Genomic DNA, 6,000 nt, shown 5'->3' with positions numbered 1-6,000 from the left:
TGGGTTTTGCCAAAAAAAGGGTTAGGTTTTTTTTCCCCCCCCCCCCCCCCCCCCCCCGGTAAAAAAATAATCCAAATATTTACACCAGACTTTTAAGAGTACAATATGCATGGCACATACAGCAGACAAGCCATGAAAGCAAATGGTATCTTGCAGCTGACATGGTATTTAATATTCACAGCTCCCAGACTGACACACCATAGTGCACCTTGTTGAAGTGATCGCTAAAAGATTTACCACATCTCCAACACTTCTGGTGATGATTTTTTCCAAAAGACAACCGCAGCTATTGTCAAGCAAGCTTTGTACTCCAGGTTTCCACAAGTCGCTTTATACAGAGTTAGTCAGGCAGAATACAGACCTTCCACTTACAAGTGACTGACAGGAAACATGACAGCACTTTCTGTTATCTTATGATCCATGTAACCATCGTTAAACTCCAAGATTTAGTAAATAAGAATTAATGGTGCTCTGTGATAAAGGTGAAGTGCAAGGTTACTTTTGATGCCTATCACATCTGCAAACGGAGTTTCTGTAATGAAAGGAAACTCTGGAAAGCATAAAATCACCATTAGGAAACTTTCTGTCCATAACTGAGTGTTGGTTGCTGGCAGTTGTTTCGTGGGAGACACCCTAAACAAGTGAATAGCTTTGGAAAAAATGAAACTTTAATTTGTTTCAGATGCAAAAGCCAAATTCTTTTCTTCCCCTCCCTTATTTTGAGGAGGAGACTTGCAAGAGACACACCAGCCCTCTTCCAAAAGAGGGGCTTGTGCATTACTCAAAACAGGCATTTTAAATGTCACACAGAGGAAGTGACTTCTCATACCAGAACAGGAAAACACCGACATTTCAATCTGCCTATTCAAAGGAAATCTAAGGAAGATTAATATCAAATAGGAAAACGACAGAAAGAAGCTGCAAACACCAAATCTTGTGTTCTCCACAAAGGCACAGCAAAGCCTGCCAGGTCGGCTCTGCTTCAGGGTGAACAGAGAAAAATCTGTCTCTAATATAGAAGCAATTCTCAGCAGTCCCCAAAACAAAACTCATCCTTCAAGCATGAACCAGAGTATGCTGGAATATTTCAATTAATATTTCCATGTACTGAGCCAGCCTAACACAGATCTCTGCCAGCCTGTACCAACCAATGGCTTGGCTCTCTCGTGTTCCTGATGAGGCACAAATGCTGCTGCAGTGCAATAGCTTCCATAAAAGATGCAAAGAAGGATAGCGAAGGATGCAGAGAAAGAAAGAAAAAAGCAATCCAGGGAGAACTGAGGAGATGAGATAGAAAAGCTTGACTCCATAACACAAGTGTAAAAGTGCAGGTAGTTCACAAGGCTTAACTCTAAGGCAATAAAAATGACAAGCACTGGCCTTCCATTAGCAACCATAAGGCAGCCATCAGGTTAATCACTACCAGAGTGAGACGACCCCTCTCGGGTCCTTTTCCAGGGCTGCAGCAGCACACAGAAAGCACATTGTATGAAAAGCCACATGTGGGAAAGCGTTATTAGTGCACCACTGACCAGGCTAAAAGGTTGAGAAAAAGGTGGCCAGGAGGAAATACCAGCAGAGTAGTCATGTGTGTGTGTGTATCAACAGCTCAAGTGTGTGCTGTGCAAGCCATCTCTACTGAACAAGGAGTTGTTTCTGCAGCTCACTGCTCTGTATTTCAATACCATTGCTGTTAAGGGACTCTTATCAGGCTATTTACTTAAGCTATTTAGCAGAGGTGACTATAAAAGTGTTATGCCAAAAAAGGAATATGATGGAATTTAAGATTGAGTGATATAATCCCAGCATTTAGAGACAACATTTTGAAGTCTGTCAATTTTTTTCCACTGAACCATGTTAATATATTCATAACCACTGCTGCGTTGTCCCCGCAAAGAGGTCGTTTTTCTGGCAGTCTGGAGAACCAGGTATAGTTTACCTAGCCCTCTGACAAATCTATGTATTTAGCATCTCCATGCCACACGAGTCTCTTCCATTACAGCTGAAATCTGGAACAGTACAGTCAGCCTTACTTCCAGTCGTCCTAGAGCAATTACTCTCTCAGTGCAGTTCAGACTGCTAGAAGCCTAGACCCTTGAAGTGCTAAATACCACCAGTGCTCAAATACACACTGTTATTTGAGACAAAGCAGCCTTACACTGTGTTACTCTGTCAAAAAAAATGAAATGCATCCTGCAGGAAAGCGGTATTTCTAGTTATTTTCTAACAAACCAGAATATAGGGACATCAATGTTTCACTGCCGTATTTGCCTGGTGAGGCTCTCACAGATGAGATCTAATAAGTTTCAGCATCTTGCTGCTGGAGAAGAGAAGGCTGAGAAGGGAACTGGTCAATGCTTATCAATATCTAAAGGACAGGTGCCAGGAGGATGGAGCCAGACTCTTCTCAGTGGTGCCCAGCGAGAGGACAAGGGTCAACAGGCACAAACTGGAACACAGGAAGTTCCACCTGAACATGAGGAAAAACTTTGAGGGTGACAGACCTCTGGCACAGGCTGCCCGGAGAGATTGTGAAGTCTCTTCTGGAGAGATCCCAAACCCACCTGGATGACATCTTGGGCACCCTGCTCTGGGTGAACCTGCTTTAGCAGGGGGGTTGGACTGGATGATCTCCAAAGGTCTCTTCCAAACTATTCTGTGATTATAAACTTTATTAAGCAGGTTTTAGCAACAACTTGAGCTTCCACAAAAATCTTAGTCATAGGCCTTTTAAAAAAATTCCATCATAGCCCTCAGGTTTGGAGAAGCCTTGTGCACATCAGCCCTGTAAGAATCAAGTTTCTGTATTTTCAAGTGTAGCAATTTAACTGTTAGACTCTGGCTCTCAAGTTGGAAACATTTAACCCAAGGCTTTCAAAAATGCTGTTTGATCTTTGATGAATGTTGACAGACAGCAGGACCAAAAGGCTTTTTTTGGTCACAATTTTCCTGAAGAGCAAATCAAGCCTCTGAGCCCCATTGGTTCACGGTGCTGGGCATGGGATTAGAAGGGTTAAGGAGCCATCTGCTGGCAGCTCCCACAAATTGTTGAATGCAGCAAAGCTAATAAAATTTCAATTACAAATTAATTATGTACAGTGCATTTAATTATCCATGGATTCAAAGTGTCCATGGATAATTCAAATGAAGCACTTTCATGGGGGATATACAGTCTGCTACGTATCTGCCAACAATTTAAATGAGATGCTGATGGATTCTGGGTGTCTGATCTGTCTTTAAAAAAGAAACAGCCAGACCTGAACACAGTGTGTTGAACTTGGTTGTGTTAATGTATCAACACCAGGAAAACATATGCAGACCACTTTACACATTTAAATAATTGCCTCAAAACAGAAACCACAGGAAAGTATCTCTTTAAGGAAGAGCCAGAACTGAGGTTATTCATTGCATTTCCACTTACTCAGTGGGGAAGGGGACAAAAAGGATAACAGGTATGACAACAGTGAGAATTCTTCTGAGTTAAAACAAAAGTATGGTCTGATTTAGAATTTAAGGCTTCATTTTAGAGGGCTGCTAGCCACAGAAATCATCTGAGCTAAATGGAGAAGATTTGCACCTCCTTGACTGCGCTGGCCCCACTGAAAGGACGACATGATTTCTTTTGAAGTATAGAAGCAGAGTTCAACCACTGCCAACAGCTTTTATAGCCTCTGTAACCGCCCCCACCCTTATTCCCCTTGTCACATCACACTGCAGCATCAGCCACACAGGTATGGAGGACAGACTGCAGAACAGCTAGGCAGCTCCCCACACTTCATACAGCCACACATACCTCACAAAGCAAAACCACCAGAAGATGACTATTCTCCTTATGAAGCAAAATATTATAAACACAGGTGAAGACAAGGGAAAGCACCACAACAACCAGCAGATTGCACCGTGACTGAGTCTATCAGGGCAGTAATCCATGGACACACACACATAATCTGTCACCTTGAGTGGACAGCATGCTACCAGCCCAGTCTTCTCCTCAGGCTTCAAGGGGAGCAGTCTCCCACTGCCTCATCTCCCACCTGACATCCTCTCCAGGCACACATAGAACAGGAGCAAAAGAATGGTTGTTAACTTATGCTTTGGGAGGTAGAAGTCACCATCAGAAAGCTCCAGCTGATAATCCCTTCATTAGCAGTGCAGGGTTGGATAAGGGGCTCTGAGTCAGAGTTCCCACCTGACATGGCAGATTTCATTGTGGAATCACCGCACGCAAATAAAGTTCTTTAAACTGTAGGTTTCTTTTAGCAACATAAACACCACCTATCCTCCTTTTCAGTACTTAATTTTATAGAAGAATGCTAGTTATCCCATATCTGCTAAATAACCATGCTACCACATTACTGCTCTTTCACCCCTTTCCTCCAAGCCTGTTTACAGACACCCAGGAGCAACTTGAGTTCACCTGGAAGTGTGAATCAGTAGGGCTGACTTGTGTTTTCTGCAGGTGTCTGAGCCCTTGACTACCAGGATACTCAGCAGAAAACCCCCAAGGAGTCTAAGGCAGCTGCACAGCTCAGTTCCATGAAAGTCACAAGCTTGCACCTTGCAGAACGTGTGCAAGCTTAGGAATATGCCCAACATACTTCTGAAAATAGATAAATAGCAGATAGATAAGGCATCTGGCCTTAAAAGGGCAGATATTTATTGCTGTACAATTTTAATCTGTCATTTCATTCCAGCTTGTATACTCCATACACTGCTGGCTGAGAATTTACCCCTTAAGTTATAAAAATAAACATTCGCATAACAGCCTAGGTCCACACATCAGTTTCTGCACAATTTTCCTATTACCTTTCATGATATGATGGGTTTTATTTTTCAAATCCTCATTGTAATACTAAACATTTGAGTTTCTGCCTTCTAACAAAGGAAAAAGCTGTTTTCCTCAGTTGAACTGTTCTGAACTTGGAGGTGCCACTTGACATATTCTAGGACTGACAAGTTACCACAAATAAAGTATCACATGCCGAAGACAGCATTGTTTCCACTTCACCCCATCAGCAGCACAGCAGACTAAACAAGTTTAACAGCCCTCATCTACTCTCCATTTCCCCTCTCCAATTCATTTTTACTGTACAGACACACACACCTGGTGCTTGAAATACATCCTGAAAAGTGAACTTTGAAGAACAACGTTCATAACTTAATTCTTCCTGCACTGGCTGTCAGTCAGACACTGACCTTATGATGTACACAACCTATTGATTTTGTAAGCTTCCTTCCTGGAAGCAGCAGTTTCAGCTGGGGATTGGGTGGGGCTGGGAAGGGGAGAAGAAATGAAGCAGGATGGAAGAATGCTGTGTGCCTCTCTCTCATTACCCATTGACTCCTTGAGCCATCACTTTTGTTGCTGAGCATGGCTCTGAGAGCCACTGGAAAGTGATTAAAATTTGGCAGCAGAATGTCTAACCCACTGGCGTTTCTATAGCAATAGGGACAGCGCAAGATGTGAAAAAGCCTGTAGCATTGCTGCCATCCTGCTGTGAACCAGAGGTATAGTGCCTCTGACTTTGGAGACAGAAAGTCCATCTGTATAGATGCATCCCCCCACCCCCCCTTCAAATTTAACAGGTTCCATTTTAATTCTTGGGCTAACTGCAAGTTAACCGCTATTTTGTAAGCCAGAAGATTGCATATCAGCCTATTTTGCTTAAAATTAGTGCCTTCGTTTCCCATGCAATAGGCATGTCCTGCCTCTCTCCCCATCTGTACCGACCTCTCAAACCAGGGAAGGATCCTACAGACCAGGGCAGCCAGTCTAAGGCTGCCAGTGGTCTATCATCTACTGTTGAACTCCAAGTCCAGGCTTCCTTTTGCAGAACTGCCACCGAATGTGGGTTGAGAAACGAAAGATAAGCATAGCAGTCAAAATGATCCAATTTGGGTTGAGTTCTGCATGTTAGAGTCCTAACTAGAAGTAGTTTGATTTGCCAAGGCTGCTGAGCAGAGCCGGCACTGTTCATGAGTGCTGAGCATTTCTGGGAA

General features: G+C 43.2%; 1 protein-coding gene across 1 annotated transcript in view; it reads left to right on the top strand.

The window, feature by feature from the left end:
* The window catches only part of IQCA1 (IQ motif containing with AAA domain 1), a gene marked incomplete at its 3' end in the record, with an annotated part of 97,501 nt that overhangs the window by 78,538 nt on the left and 12,963 nt on the right, over positions 1-6,000 (top strand). The window lies entirely within an intron of this gene.

This window comes from Buceros rhinoceros, unplaced genomic scaffold (genome assembly GCF_000710305.1).
Source record: "Buceros rhinoceros silvestris isolate BGI_N320 unplaced genomic scaffold, ASM71030v1 scaffold9461, whole genome shotgun sequence".
In the NCBI taxonomy this organism is placed as follows: Eukaryota; Metazoa; Chordata; class Aves; order Bucerotiformes; family Bucerotidae; genus Buceros; species Buceros rhinoceros.
The sequence above is the reverse complement of the archived record's forward strand: the minus strand, read 5'-3'. Positions and strand labels throughout refer to the sequence as shown.